The sequence below is a fragment of the Pezoporus wallicus genome, unplaced genomic scaffold (assembly GCF_028554395.1).
Source record: "Pezoporus wallicus isolate ANWC-B61680 ecotype Strahan unplaced genomic scaffold, APGP_CSIRO_Pwel_v1 contig_6944, whole genome shotgun sequence".
Lineage (NCBI taxonomy): Eukaryota > Metazoa > Chordata > Aves > Psittaciformes > Psittacidae > Pezoporus > Pezoporus wallicus.
The window spans coordinates 458,846-474,928 of record NW_026636656.1 but is presented as its reverse complement, the minus strand read 5'-3'; the positions used below and the strand labels follow the sequence as shown (position 1 = coordinate 474,928).

The 16,083-nt window shown below is 40.0% G+C and overlaps 1 protein-coding gene across 1 annotated transcript in view; it reads left to right on the top strand.

Annotated features, from left to right (window-relative positions):
* Positions 1-16,083, top strand: part of HS6ST3 (heparan sulfate 6-O-sulfotransferase 3) — a 308,751-nt gene that overhangs the window by 91,235 nt on the left and 201,433 nt on the right. The gene's annotated exons all lie outside the window — the stretch shown is intronic.

The following is a 16,083-nucleotide window of genomic DNA, read 5'->3' as shown; positions in this document are numbered from 1 at the left end:
GGCTTGCCAAACATCATTGCAGATTGTCTTGGGAACTTTTCTCCTGGATCAAAACTAGGAATGGTGTTTTTCTGGTGGTTGTCATCTTTACCGGGAGACTTAGTTCTGCCTCTCTTCCCTTGCCCCGTACTCCCATAGGGAGTAAGCTCTGTCTGGGTTCATCTTCAGTCCCTTCCTCATGTTGTGCCCAACTCTTGGTTTCTTTTTTCTGAACCACAAGATTCAGCTGCCTCTGGTTTTCTTCAAGTGTGCTTCTGTGGAACCAGGGGCTTTGACATGCTTGTTACATAGGATGCGTATGGAAAGTAGTCCTTCTACTTGCCCAGGATCAAACCTTTCAGATGGCCTTGTTGTAAATGTATGAATAACTGAAAGTTATAATATAAAAGACACAGAAAGTTCAGCAGTCTCCTTTCAATTTGGTGAGATACCAGCCTTGTCCTAGATTGTGTAGAACCAGCTAAGCTGGAATTACTTCTGGTAATGACAGCATGATTCACAAGGAGGTCAGGGTGTATCAGGGAATTCATTAAAAAATGATGTCATTCCTGATATATACAAAGCAGACCTTTCTCATAACCCCTGCCATTTGTAATTGAAACTAGTTCCAGCTACCCTGTAAGTACTGTGCTAATGTACTGAGGAGCATTGTTGTGTTGTTGCACTTGAATAAATTGTCTTAGCCTCAGTTTTTTCAAAAGAAATTTGAGATTTAGATCTAAGCTGAGAATTTGAATGTGTCGTGCTTGAAGTCACCTGTGGAGAAAAGGTGCACACAGACAGGAAGGCGAGGGACAGTAAACAGTAGAAATAAGTTAGAATTGATTGAGTGCATACTCAAGGCTTATCCTGTGGGGGTGGTGGTCCTGATAGCCTACTGATGAAAGGAGGTCAAGGGGAAAAATAACATGTTACTGTTTCTATATTTGTAGAGCAAAAGGAAGAGCCCAATACATACCTTCATATATATAGATAATGTAAAAACAAGGCTCCTCCACAAGTGTCTGCAATATCTGGATCCATTGCATGGCCAGGCATGTAGAAAATGCATCCTAAGCTACACACTGTGGTATGTACCTTCCTTTATCCTTCCCCTGGTTTAATTGGCTGCGTAGAGGCTTACAAACTGAAGTTGCTGAGCTTTTTAGTTAAGATACTCAGTGTGCTTATTCGAAACTGAGACAACCTGACAACCTTCACTTCAGTCTGTAGATCAAATGTGTATCTTACTGAAATGTAGTTACATATCTTATATATTCTACTTGTACAGCAACTGAATGTAGGCATGAGTACAGTTTTAGCCAATAATCTTTGGAAATAAGATGCCCGAAGCATGATCCTGTTGTGAGGATTTTTCCTGTGTTGCGGTGCTCTGTCTATTGTGACACAATGTAAAGAAGGCAAAGTCAGAATAAAAAATACAGAATGCCATTAAAATTGGATTGTCTTGTTCTGTAGCATCATTGTAGACATAAAACGTTAACTGTATGCTGGGCTGCATCAAAAGAAACGCAACCAGCAGGTTGAGGGAGGTGATTCTCCCCCTCTACTCTGCTCTCATGAGACCCCACCTGCAGTGCTATGTTCAGCTCTGGGGCCTCCAACACAAGAGGGATGTGGAGCAAGCCCAGAGGAGGAACATGAACATGGTCATAGCGCTGGAGCACCTCTGCTATGAAAATGGGCTGAGAGAGTTGGGCTTGTTCAGCATGGAGGAGAGAAGGCTCCAAGGAGACCTTAGAGCAGCCTTCCAGTAGCTAAAAGGGGGCCTACAAGAAAGTTGGAGAGGGACCAATTACAAGGGCCTGTAGAAATAGGACAAGAAATAATGACTTTAAATGCAAAGAGGGTAGATTTAGATTAGCTTTTAGAAAGAAATTCTTTACTGTGAGAGTGGTGAGACAGTGGTAAAGGTTTCCCCGAGAAGTTGTGGCTGCCCCATCCCTGCTAGTGCTGAAGGCCAGGTTGGACGCAGCTTTGAGCCTGGTCTAGTGGAAGGTGTCCCTGCCCATGGCAGACCCTTGGAAGGGACCTCAAAGATATAGATGATCTTTAAGTTTCTCTTCCAACCCAAGCCATTCTATGAATATTTAAAATGCTCTTTACCATACTTGAGGTATGAACAAAGCAGGTGGTTGCATCTTTACCTGTGCTTTGTATTATTTCATTCCTTAAGTTACCTTGAGATTTCTTACTATTTGCTACTCTGATCTGCATGAGGGTAGAAAGAAATGCATTAATGTGAAATTTCAAAGAAAAGCGCTCTTCGAGCAGTGGGTTCTCAGTGATGGGTTTGAGATACTTGTGTTCTCATCAAAGAGCAAATGCTGGTAATTCCTATGCTCAGCTTGGGAATGGTAGACAGGGCAGGACTCACAGATGGAGGGAGGGATGGCAGTCCCAGGGTTGTTTTTCTTTCCCCAGATCCCTGTGAGACATACTGTGCTGTGGGATGGCAAGCTTTCAGTTGGTTAATTCTTCTTTAGTGTGTAGTGGATGAAAAAGTCTTTTTAATTGCTGCGTGAGGGTGTGGGGGTTATAGGTAAAGCAACTATTACCATCCTCTTGTCTAATCACTTGTAATAATGCAATAGAGCACTTCTGGTTACAGGCTCATCATGACGCAGTTACACTTTAAATAGTGTGTGTCAAATATTCTCTCACATATTTTATGCGGTCTCCTACCAAAAAATGAAGAACCTTTTTATAATGATTAGTTTACTAAAAATGAATTACTTGAGTGTGCTTTCCTTACTGTAGCTACCGTATGGTACAAGGGAGATGTGAAAGTTGAATGCTTTCATTATCTCAAATTTAGGGTCGTTTCACGGGTGACAGCTAAGAAGTGTTAATACGTGCGAAGAATGTATTTATTTATGGGACTAGTGCAGATATGGGGACAAAGCTGTCTCATGTTCTAAAACCATAATGTGTGTTAATGTCTTTAATTGATGAGTTCTTAAATGAGCAGATTGAGTGAATAATTCTGTTGCTCTCTTAATCCTTAGTTTGAAATATGAATGAGAAATGCTTTGATATTTATGTTTGTGTAAGATATGTCATCTAATTGATTCCTACTTTTGTATTGACATAATTGTTTAGTATGCTTGTTCTCCATGCTTTGGAAAGAAATTATAGAAACAGAGGATTACAGTTTTGCTGTTTCTCACACAACTTTCAACTGCCTAATAAGGCGAGGAGGTAAGCAATACTTATGTGAAATTGTATTTCCGTTTTTGCTGTCACATTTCTTGTGTGCAAGCCTGCAGCTATCACCTGACATTGTGGCTGGGGAGGAAGGTGCACAGAGATGTCATTCTTGCCTTTCTGGTTGCCCTTTTACACTTGTGTTCGTGCAGTGCTCTTAACATTGACTTATATTACAAAGTTGTTAAAATGGGATGTCTGTTGATTTTTGCTGTAGTAAGCAGGCACAGAGTGGGGGCTGCAGACTGGACAGTGAACTACAGGTTTGGGAGCACCTTCCATTTTATTTGAGCTTTATTTTAGTCTTGCTGAAACTAGGTATTGTAAGATGTCAACAAAATTTTTCCTTTTTTGGTTTTGCTTTGGGTTTTTCATTTTTTAAAAGAGGCCTTGTCAGTGTCTGATTCTCCATCATAAAGGAGAATCTTGTAAAATTCATAATTAAAAGATAGCCACCAATGTATCTGTAATATAAAGATCACATGGGTAGGATGAGACTTCTTACTCTATTTGCAAAATGTAAAGCTTAGTATTCCTGCTTGCCAGTGAATTATTCAGAGTTTCATGTTTGCACATGCAGGGTTTAGCAAGCAAGACCATAATTTTCCCCAAATATACTGTGCACAGATCTACAATAGTGATACTGGAAGATTCTTCTTAAAGCTTTATGTAAGAGTTTTCCTTCAAAATTGTTTATGCTGGGATGGTTGGAAACTTCAAGCAAGCCATGGCTTTTGTCATAGAATCATAGAATTAACTAGGTTGGAAAAGGCCTTTAAGATCCTCAAGTCCAACCATTACCCCAGGGCTGCCAAGATCACCAATAAACTGTGTCACTGAGGGCCTCATCTACACAGTTTAGAATGTTTCCAGGGACAGTGATTCCACCACTTCCCTGGGAAGCCTGTTCCAATTCCTGACCACCCTTTTGGTAAAGAATTGTGTTAGTCTTAAACTCTGTGTTGCCATAAGTTAATGCAGTCCCCATGTAATCAGCCCTATTGCTGCTCTCTTGCTGTGCAGCACTAGCAGTTTTACCTTTATTTTCCTTTGTCCATTTTTGGCAGTGTTTCAGTATTGGTTTCTAATTTACTTTAAAAATCATTATTCATTAACTGCTGAGCTTTATAGCATTATTTTTAAAAATGTTGTTTAATTCTGTGCTTAAATTCCAAAAATTTTACAGTTTTCTGAAAAATGAATTCAGGCTGTCTTATTTGGCTCCAGTGCTTCTTGCGTTTCATTGTTTTCACAATATAACACTCCTGAGTGAGTTGTAAGGTTGGGTTTGTCTTGTTTTCAGTTTTCCAGCTTCGAATTTCAGTCTCGTAACAGCTCTTAAGTCCTTCGTACTTGCTGTAAAACTGTAGATTTTGTAGACCTGGAGCTATAGAAGTGGTGAAAAAATGAAGCATGTTATGGGAAAAGGGACTTCGTGCACGTATTACAATCTCTTCTCCTGTTATTGCCTGGATAGACTGATACCAGTTGCTGTCGAGTCTTTCCTCTGTGTATTGCAGCTTTATTAGATTCTTCCTCAGAATCTGTCCCACATCAAAATTAATCTACTTCCATTTTTTTTTCCTTTAGGTACAAATGGGAATGATCAGTGAAATCCAGGATAATGCTGATGACTCTTAATACCGTTGCCCTAATATGACTTGTTTGTACTTCATAAGGGCAGGCTTTTCTTTTGATCTTTTTTTACTACAGTGGATTTATAAGTTCATAATGCCATAAGCTATTCCAGTTTCTTCTGTATCCTCTGGGACACTGAATGTAGAAGATCCTTTTTTTTTTTATTTTTTTATTTTTTTAATTTTTTTTATTTTTTGGAGTTGCTGCCATCTTAACACTCCTCAGCTTTGGAAATTTGAGGGATAAACCTAGCTTTGTGCTGCCTGTTAAGCTGTGGTACATAAGCATACTTTAATCTCTTCCTGGTAATTAGTCTCCCGTTGCTCTGTGAAAAATCTAAGGATTTTCTTAACTGTGGGGCTATAGGTGGTATTATTTTTTAATTCCCCTCAGTCACCAGGTACAAAGATGTGCTATAGAATTTTATTCTGTTCTACTTTTTTATTTATCATAGTTGTTGGTGCCTATTAGCACAGTTTTTCTTGCTTATTTGTGTCCTCAGAGAAGAGAATAAGACATAACATGCTGTATTTTAAAACTGGGTGTGGGTGTCCTGGGTTCAGCAGTAGCAGTCATTTTTCTCCTTCTTAGTAGCTGGTGCAGTGCTGTGGTTTTGACTTTTCGGCCTGGGAACAGCGCTGATAACACCGATGGTTTTAGTTGACCAAGGACTTTCTGAGTCTCGTGCTCTGCCAGGGAGGAGGCGAATCTGGGAGCAAGCAGAGACAGGACACCTGACCCAAACTAGCCAAAGAGGTATTCCATACCACAGCACGTCATGCCCAGTGTATAAACAGGGGGCAGTTACCCAGAAGGGCTAGATCGCTGCTTGGGTCAGGCTGGATATTGGTTGGCGGGTGATGAGGAGTTGTATTCTGTTCCCTTGTTATTTCCCTTATCATTATTATTATTGGTGGCAGCAGCAGTGATTTGTGTTATACCTTAGTTACTGGACTGTTCTTATCTCAACCCGTGGGAGTTACATTCTTTTGATTCTCCTCCCCATCCCTCTGGGAGCAAGGTGGGGAAGGGGGGTAGTGTGGGGGGGGAGTGAGAGAGAGGCTGCGTGGCTGAGTTGCCAACTGGGCTTAAACTACGACAGTGGGTATGGGTGTGTATGCAAGCATCACATTGTCTTTGAAAAATAAATACACAGTTGATATCATGGTCTGTTGTGCAGTGGGGAGGGAGAACCAAGAGAACCATTTAAGTTGCTTTCTACTGTGTTGTATTGGTGGTATTTATTCATTGCAGGGGCAGCAGCCGCACACTGCCTGTGTGCTCCCCCAGTTTGAGCGCAGCTGTGGCACTGGAGCACAGGGATCGATTTGCAGCCTTCAATACCTTCAGTGCCTCTTGCTTGCATGCTGTGTGCTGAACTTTGTCACGGTAGGGCTGTGACAGCCAGTCGATTAATGTGTGTGTGGTGATGCCGGGGAAGTAGTAGACAAACGCTTGCTTAATTGAAATACTTATTTTATTAACTGTTTAAAGTACCTGAAGTTAGTAAAGCAATAAAGCTAAAGAAGAAGCTTTGTAAACAAATAACAAATAATCATAGAACCATAGAGTCATAGAATGCTTTGGGTGGGAAAGGACATTAAAGATCATCTGGTTCCAACTACCCCTGCCATTGGCAGGGACTCCTTCCACTAGACCAGGTTGCTCAAAGCCCCATCCAACCTGTCCTTAAACACTGCCAGGGATGGGGCAGCCAAAACTTCACTGGGTAGTTGTCTTTGTGCCAATGTCTCACCATCCTCATAATGAAGAGCTTCTTCCTAATATCTATGCTCTCATCACTTCTATGACCTTTTCAAGTTGCCTGCTCTCTGCTGCCTGCACTGTGGCTATCCAGAGGGGTCTTGCCTCTGCTTATCCATCCCCAGTGGGTGGCTGAGGGAGGCTGTGGCCTGTGTTGGGGTCCGATCACTGATCAGGATGTGGTTGTGTTGACCACAGTCCAGGTCGGGACCAATCTGGAATTTTGTACCTGGTCCAATGATGAGGAAAAGGCTTCAGGGCTTCAGTGCATCTGCATAATTGTCGGTCCTGTAGCTTATGTTCCTCCAGGTCCTTGGAGGTTCTTCCCCCTCTCCCCTGCCAAAATTGCTCTGTTGTGCCAGGGCATGTCACCCATCTCTTGGCCTGATCATTACATGAGTCTCTGCATCTAACATTACTTTGAATGATTTAATCTCATATCCCATTTCTTGTTGGTTACTCCCTCATTTTATTTTTGGGTACCGATCGCTAGGGTTCTTCCTTCATGTTATTTTTGGGATGTGGCCATCTCCAGGCAAACATTTACTCCCTTTCCATCAGTCATGCTTGCTCAAAGTCTACCTTAGTTTTCCCTTCCTTACAGCCAATGGCTATAAAGACTGCTATATGCATTTCTCTCTAGCAAGGTTGTAGTGTCAGTGGAGGTCTGTGTGGATGCATCCACCATTAGTCAAATGTTGGGGGATTTTTTTGAAAGGCTTCATGGGGTATGTAGGGTCCATTTCCAGCAGATGGAGTGAAAGAAGAGGTAGGAGCAAATACCAGAAGTGCTGTTGCAATGTTTTTAAGATTTTTTTTTTTTGCTGTGTAGTAGTGAAAGCCTTACAGCTTTTCAGGTCTGTCCAGACAGGACCAGACTACCTAAGGTTCCTCTGATTAGATTTACAGACTCATTAAATAGGCTGTGCAGACTCATGTCTGTTATAATGAGAATAATTTGATTTCATTAGTAAAGTGGCTGTATACTTTCCAATGTCAGGGGCAGTGGTGTTGCACTGTGTTTGAACTATAATAGATATTTTTGTTGTTTTATTTTTATTAGTATCTTTTTCACTTTTTGCTCTTGAAGAGATTAGCCATTCTTATTTTAGCGTTTTCCAGCATGTCTCAGGCTCTAGGCTTACCCATTGGGCTTAATTATGAATGCATGTCATGTTTGCAATTACATTAAACATAAGCAACAAAATGTTGCATGAGTTAAGCTGGACAATAGCCAACTGCCTTTCAGAGAGCAGGAATGTCAAGGAGGTAAGAGCTGAAAATTAAGCTAGGAATTTTCTTACGAGACTGGGGGTGATAATTCTGTATTTTGTTCTTGTAAAAAATCTTCAACACTAGTTTACAAGAACTGAGTTTAAAAAATAATTGATGGTAAGCAGTGTTTTAAGTATAACTTTTGAACAAACCCATTAGTTTTATGTTTGCACATGCAGGGTTTAGCAAGCATAAACCATGTAATCAAGTTCAGTATAGAAGGCAGAATTTGTTTGCACTGTAACATTCTGTTTAAAAAATAAATAAGGAGAAGACTAATATATCCAAAACCCCCTTTTAATGAATTTCTGTATTATCAATTGATTTTGAACTATGTTCTTTAAAATGAGCCTGATTTGCATGAATTAGGAAAAAAAGGGCTTTACTGATCTTCTGTCACTGATGCTTAGTTAAGTCTAAGGTGTGCACCATGCATATTCTTAGTAGTTCACAAAGGGATTCTCCTAGGAAGGCAAATGTATGTTTTGTATAAAGAAAAGAAAAAGCAAAAAAAAATCCCCAGCTTGCAGGATGGTTTTGATCTGTTTGGTTATATTTATGCATTCTCTCTTTTGTGACCCCAGAAAGTGCTGGAGGCTCAGCAGGAGATACTCCAGTGGAGTTACAACTGGAAGTCCATTACTGCAGATACCTACATTGCATCTGTGGTCAGGGGAGCCATAGAAACAGTGTTCTGCATCTTGGAGGAAGAAGATAAATTACCTGGTTTGAAAACTTCATACAAAAAGCCAGGAGGGGTTTAAATCACAATTTTGATAATAAGTTAGTAATGAAGGAAAGTACAAACTGCAATTTGGTGCATCTAGAAAAATTGCAGTGAAGCTCCGTATAATATGGAGAATATTTTTTCAGTTTCTGTTTCAGTAAGTGTCTAGATAATAAGCAAACAGTGTGATGAGAAGTTGTATATAACTGGTAGAATCATTTGAACTGAAGTAGTGTCACTGTATGAAGGATAGAGAGAATAACAACTCGGGTAGCCCTCTGTTTTTTAAAGACTTCATTACCTTTGTTAGAATTACTGAGAATGTAACCATGGGTTTTTGAAAGTGTGTGGATCAATATGCTGCCGGAGGGATCAGTTACGAACCATCAAATAATACTGTAGAAAAGAAGAGTTACTTTAAGTACCTCTGTAATTCACAGTTAATAAAATGGTGGTGTTATGGGGGAAGTTCAATTTAAGAAACACTTAGTGGAAGGTCTGTGCAGTTGGACATAAAACAAGCTATTGTTGCTGGAAAATAGAGGATAATTTGCTAAAGCACAGAGGTATTGCGTTGAATATATAATAAGTCAATTCCAGGTTTCATTTTGATGGATAAGGATGAACTAGCCCCTGGACTAGAAGCTGATGGTTGCTTAGGGACCAGTAATCTTGACCTGATTTTATTTAATATAGGCAAACAGAGGACAAGTCCAATCAGAAACTTATATCAAAAGGGCTAATTTCCCTGAACTCAGGAAAACTGCATTTGAAATTGTCTGTGGGGGAAGATACAGACAGAAAATCAGGAGTTCATTTAGAAAGAGTAAGGGAAGGGCACCAAGAAAAATATCTATAGCTAGGAAATGGAGGGAAAGAGTGAGGGGTTTATTCTAAGATACTTTCAGATCAAGAGAAATCAGTACAGTGTTACAGGCTCATACTAGAAAAAGGTGTGAAAATCTTACTATTGGTTTAAGGAAAAATAAAGGCAAGAATGATGATTAATTTTCTTTCTTCATTTTGAAGTGTATATCACTGGATATACCAATGGAATGCAGAAAGCCCTCATGTTTTCACATCTTATAGTAATAAAGGACAATAGCAATAAATACCGCAAACTTACGGAGTGAGAACTGCTATTAACACTGCACCATTGCTGGAACAAGAAACTGAGCTAAACCTACAGTAAGTTGTTGCAGTTGGTTACTGGGCTGGAGAAAGGCATTTAATCATTTGAAAGTTTGTTTCTTAGTATCTGGCTATAGCTCTGCAGGTATCTACCAAACATAATATATTTTGGAATAATAAATGTGTTATACCCCCAGCTACTGGGCTCTGTAGGTAGGCTGGAGTCAGAGGTAGAGCACATCTTATTCTCACACAGATATTTTATGTCCTGTTCTGCAGTGTCTGGAATCTTTGTTTTGGCTGGATTATGTAGACTCATCTTTAAAATCACAGTAGCTCAAGGTGTTGGTCCCTTCATCAGAAGAAATAAAAAAATGCTAAGGATCTGCTTATACCTGCTGCTGTTAGTGACACCTGTAATGAGGGTAATAAAATGTAGGATGCCCAGTATGGTGGGAAGGTTACAAACTAAATTACAATGTGAGTTTATTACAAAAAGAGAGGACAATTTTCCTGCAGTTTTGCAAACAATTTAATCAGCTTTTACAAGGAAGGACTGAGAGGATTACTTACCATTAATCCATCTAAGTAACTGCTGTGTGTGCTATTTTAAATTATCTTTTTTTTTTCTAATAAAATAATGTCAGAATTGCTTGCATGTAATTACCAATGCTATTTTTTCTTATCCTTTCTGGCCTCCAAAGCTAATGCAGGGAAAAGATTCATATATATTCTTTATGGGAAATTTTATTACACTTGCTTGAATTAGAAAAGCTGCAATAGATCTGTGTCACTCATTGTTGTTTCCAAGTGATCCATTCACTGTGTCCATTCACCTCATGCTTATTTAGGTCTTGCTTATCTGCAAGAGTATCAGTGCATTTTGAGCCGCTACATTCCGATGACCAGCTTGTTCATAGTAGAATGACCCAATAGTAGTACAGTGCAGCAGTGATGCAAGTTATACTGCACTAAACTTACAAGATAAATAAAAAGTTTCTCTGGCCCAAGAAAATCCTGCCTTCCCATTTCCTCCTGCAACAGGGAAGAACATCTCTCCTACACACCTTTTCTTTTTCTCTGGGAAGATAATCTAAGAATTGAATCTTATTAATGTGCTTCAATTTTGGAGGGACATTAAAGGTTGTCTGGGAAATATGTGTACGTCTAGGAACTGTAGTGATACAACAAGGGGTAGCAGGTTAAAACTTAACAAGGGAAGTTTAGATTGGATATAAGGAGGAAGTTCTTTACCATGAGGGTGGTGAGGCACTGGAATGGGTTGCCCAAGGAAGTTGTGAATGCTCCATCTCTGGTGGTGTTCGAGGCCAGGGTTGGACACAGTGTTGGCTGACATGGTTTAGTGTGAGGTGTCCCTGCCCATGGCAGGGGGGTTGGAACTGGATGGTCTTAAGGTCCTTTCCAACCCTAACTATTCTATGATTCTATGACACTGGCTTGTAGAATTCCTTATCTCACAGCTAATATTGATTGATTGATAGCTTGGCTTCATGAGCAAAGATTTGGGAAGGGCTTTAACCACGCTTACTACAAGCATGATGACCAAGGGCATGTGGGATAGGCAAATCTGACTGGAAAAAAGCTGCTTAGGCAATCGGGAAGTGTCCGACCAGGACTGTTATCTCCTGGGGCAATCTGCAGCAACCAATGCCCTGGTCTGCCCGCATGCGAGGTTGGATCTGCAGCTTCCTATGCACCTTGCCACCTACTGTTTTGACCCTCACCTGTCCATTACAAACAAGTGAGAGTAAGCCCTTCCAGCCTGCAGAGTGAGTTTTTTAGGTGAGGCACAGCATGTGTTGTGTCATCGGTTGCTCAAGATTGACCCAGGAGATGACAGCCTTGCTCAGAATACGTGAGTTAAAGTCCTTCCTGAATCTTTGTTAGCGAAGACAGGCCTTGCTCATAGGAGAAGGAAAACTCCTGTCTTCAAACCCAGGCTGATGGAGCTCATCTAGCCTTGTAAGGTCTTCCATCGCAGAGAAGGACACTTACAAAGCCTACGACCTGAGGACTTTGCTGTCACTGTCCTAGCTAGCTAGGCCGTGGCAGTTAAACCTCGGGTATAAAGGGTAGGGCCAGTTCTCACAGCTAATATAAACCACTGCTTTATGAATGCTTTCTTAGTAACAAGTGAGAGGGGCAAAAAGTTGAATGGGGAATGCAAAGGAATTGCAGTTTTGGCTGGGTTTGCTAACCTTTCAAGATGGTTGTCAACACTTGAGTTTTCTGCGGAATCACTGAGGTTGGACTCGATCTTAAGGGCCTTTTCCAACCGAAAATGTTTGTACGATGTTATTCTAGGTAAGATTTCCATTTTGGTTTCTGTGGGTTTTTTGTTTGTTTTCTTTTTTTGTTGCTTTTGGTTTTTCTTCCTTTTTTTTGTTTTGTTTTGTTTTTTCTGTTAGAGCATTAAGCTAGATTTAGTTGAATATTCTTGGTTAGTGATCATACCGAAATGATCTCTAGAATACAGGGAAATGGATTCCAAGTTCATTAGCATCACTGTCTTTGCAGGCTTCATGAGCCATCTGTCTTGGTTATCGACATTGATTTAGATGAGTTCTCCTGTTGGATGTGGGTGGTTCATAGCTTTTTACATTTCACTGTACTTCAGTATGAGAATACTAATGAAAACTTACGTAATCCCTACGCTTGTTACCATTTGGTTATTGCAACATCTGTTCGCTAGCCTCTTTGAGCTAACAGTTGCACTTTGTAGACTTTAGGGAGGAATATTTAAATATTTGCATCAAGTACATTTTACTAATTTATCAACAAGAGATACACTTGGAAATCTCTACCAAGCAAACTGCAGAGATGAGTATTCCTTCTTTCAGACTGGCATGTGCTTTAGTTCTAGGTCATTCTCAAGCCTCAGGCAGGGGGTGGGACAGATGCTTTAGTGCCACTGCAGCTGGCAAGACGCAACTTTATTAAGTCATGTATATTTAACCGCACACCTGTTGTGCACACATCTAAATCTCAATTACAGAAAGTGTCAGGAAAACATGGTCTAATTCTGCTCTCTTACTGTTATTCCAAAGCTCATGTCTGCTAATCCTCCTGGTTTCATTATTTCCTTCCTGCAGTCTGTCTTTTGATGGTACCACATGTCTGTGGGCCTTCTGCCAAATCTTATTTCAGTTAAAACCTTTGGCCACCTTCCTCTGCCACTTGTTACAGTTGAGTGTTTGAGTCACTGACCAGTTTGGTATGAAATTAAGAAAAAAAAGGCAGCTTGATCTCTTCTAGCCTGGACTACAAGGAAAATTACTTCCTTATCTTGCTCATAGGAACAACAGGATACTGTATTTATGTGTTCTAGACTATTGCAACCAAGTAGAGAGTACAGATACCTGGGTGGAATTTCTGTTCTGGTTTGGGTCTGGATGGAACGGCCCCGGTTCATGTTAGTCTAGGCTTTAAAAGTCATTCTTGCTGTCCCAGCCACCTCATCAAATCTTTACCTGGGGCCTGCAGGAGAAGGGGACAAGGTAGTTGAGACTAGTTTTTGCCATGATGGTAGCTGATTCTAGGAGAGGGAGCCCAGTTATGCAACACCTACAAATCTCAGTAGTTTTTCTCACTTGTTTACCTTACTTATGTTCCTTCAGATAGCATCTGTGTAGGTTTCAGTTTTCATCTCCTGTAAAAAAGAACTTTAAATTTCTGTATTTGTTTACTCTTTTGCCCTGCTATCATGCTGTATCTGTTGAAGGGCTATGTGTTTGTCAAATAGTGAGCTTGGTCAGGTTGTTACTGTCATCTGCTGGTTAAGCAAAATACAATCCCTTTACATGTTACAAGTTACCCCCATCACAGCTCATGATAAGAGGTAAAGAAAATTGTTGTGGTCTGTCCAATAACAGTGAAGCTCAGCTGTGGCTCTTATCTGCCAAAGGCTGAAACAGTTCATTAGAAAGCTTAGATATATCAGGAAAACAGCCTCTATGTCTTGCTTACCCTGTATAGGAGCAATGGAGGACAAGTTCTGTTTCTAGTAGAGTTCAGTTAACAGTGTCTTACCCTTACTGCTTTTCTGTAAGTCTGTGTTGTGCTGTGTCATTCCTGCTCCGATTGTGGTGTTACTGTGGCGTTAGTAGTCGCTTGCGCTTGTTCTGTAATGTTTGCAAGTGTAATGAGAAATAGTTTGAAATCTTGTTATAGATAGATAGAGGTCAGCAGCAGATGATAAAGACAGAAGATCTTCCTAGAATGGTTACCTATTCCCATCCCCAGTCCCAAAGCAGAATCTGACAGATAGAAATCAGGCTAGGTAGGCATCTGGCAGAGATTCCACAACCAGAGTGATGACAGCCTTCCTAAGATGTTGCATCATTCCTTAGACTCCTTTTTATTTTGAAGATTCTAGTATGGGAGTATTGACAGTTTTGAAGGTACAAAATTCAAGGAGGTTGTAAGCCAAGTATTATATTTGGTGTGCTGCAATATATAGAATATATTGCTGAATTTTGACGCTAAAGGATCATCTCTGCAGGTAGAGAGTGATTAAGTTTGTCAGTTCAGAATTGGGTTTCAGTAGGTTTTCTCATCTCTGCATGGGGTTGTCCATGGCTGGCAGTATAAAGAACAGAGATTGTTAAATTCATTGCTATTCCAATGAAATATCTTTCCTTTTCTTTAAGAGACTGATGCTTTCTATTCACATTTTTTATTATTATTTTATTTTGACTAATGAATGTTTCACTGTGTGAAACCTGAAAGTTAAGGTGGGAATGTAATAACATGTTCTAAAGAAAGAGTGGCAGAGTTAGGGAGCTTCTCACTTTCAGACACTTTACAACACTAGTGAATGTCAGTAACATCTCTGAAAAAGTATTCGATGCTCAGAGTGACAATCAAATTGATAAAACTTTTGAAGTCATGTCAGCTTTATATTACCAAAGCTCTGTTGTTTTATGTGCTAAACTGGTTAAGGAACAATTCCAGATTTCTTCAAAGAAACTGCATAGAAAAAGCTCAGCAGGCAGTCATGAATTTTTCCTTAGTCTTGGTTGTGAGCTATGAGGTTCACTTTGAGCTTGCTTTATTACTCTAAACAAGTAATTGCATATATTCAGAAACATTAAAAACTTATAAACAGCTTGCATCAATCTGTTACCTGAGGTTGAAATAACATCAGTGCAAGCTCATCCCTGAAATGAATAGGCCAAAAAGACCACAACTGATGGGAACTGGGGTTGATTCTGTCAGGTGTAGACTTAGCCATGAATTCCTCGGTATCCGTTTATTCTCTCTGTCTTACATTTCAACTCTGTCACATTTACAGAAGATTTACATCCTTGTTCCTTTGCTAGAAAGGAGTTCAGAAAATTGTCCTCCTTAGTAAACCACTGGTAGGTAGTCTTCCACAATTCTTTGTGTACTTTGTAAAGTTTTATTGATGTGGTTACTAATATTTTTCCATTTTGTGTGTGAAGCGGGCAGTTATTGTCCTTCTCACTCTCCCTAATCTCTTTTGCAGGGGTTGGGGAAATTTGTTACTTTCTGAGGCAATTTAGTGGAAATTGGGAAAGTTAAAGAAACACAGTTCTTTGACACTTACCTACTTACATAGGTGGACATAAAGACTACATGAGTCTTAAAACCCTGATGATCAGATGCAGTGGGGTGCTAGAAGCTACCTACTGCGGATGTAAAGAGGGTAGAAAAGGAGTCAATGAATCTTCCGTCCAGCAAATCTGTATTTGCACAGGTGAGAGACAACTTAATGTGCTTCAGCAGTTAAATCATTTTTATTTTGAACACTTCTGGTTGTTACACACAAAACAGTTGTTGTAGGCATTTAAGAAAAATGCTTAACAACTCCCTAGAAGGTGGATCGATTAATGTGTGCATGAAGTTTAGTAGCATAAGGAAAGGTAAGTTTCACATAGCCAAGAGCATGAGAAGCAGAATTAGATGCCATTTTACCCCATATGGAATAGTTCAGGAGGTGTGTAATTTGGAAATGTCAACTACTAAGTAACAGTTTCAAATACCTTGGAAAATATATATAAATGCCTTCCAGTCATTATACTTTAAGATGAGATTACTACTATGCACCTAAATGAGATGCTTATTTCAGTCCCTGAGCAGCTTAATTCTGAGACACCAAAGGTCAGGGAAGCTCTAGTAATAATCTAATAACAATTGACTGCACGTTTCTGGGAGATTTAGCTGCATTAGAGCCTGGTTGCTGACAGCAGGGTGAATTAGTGATTACTTAACTGGCATAACTTGAAGCAGCATCAGACATTGAATGTGACTAATACAATGTCATGGAGTGGCCAAAGGCAACTAATGCCTGGGCAATT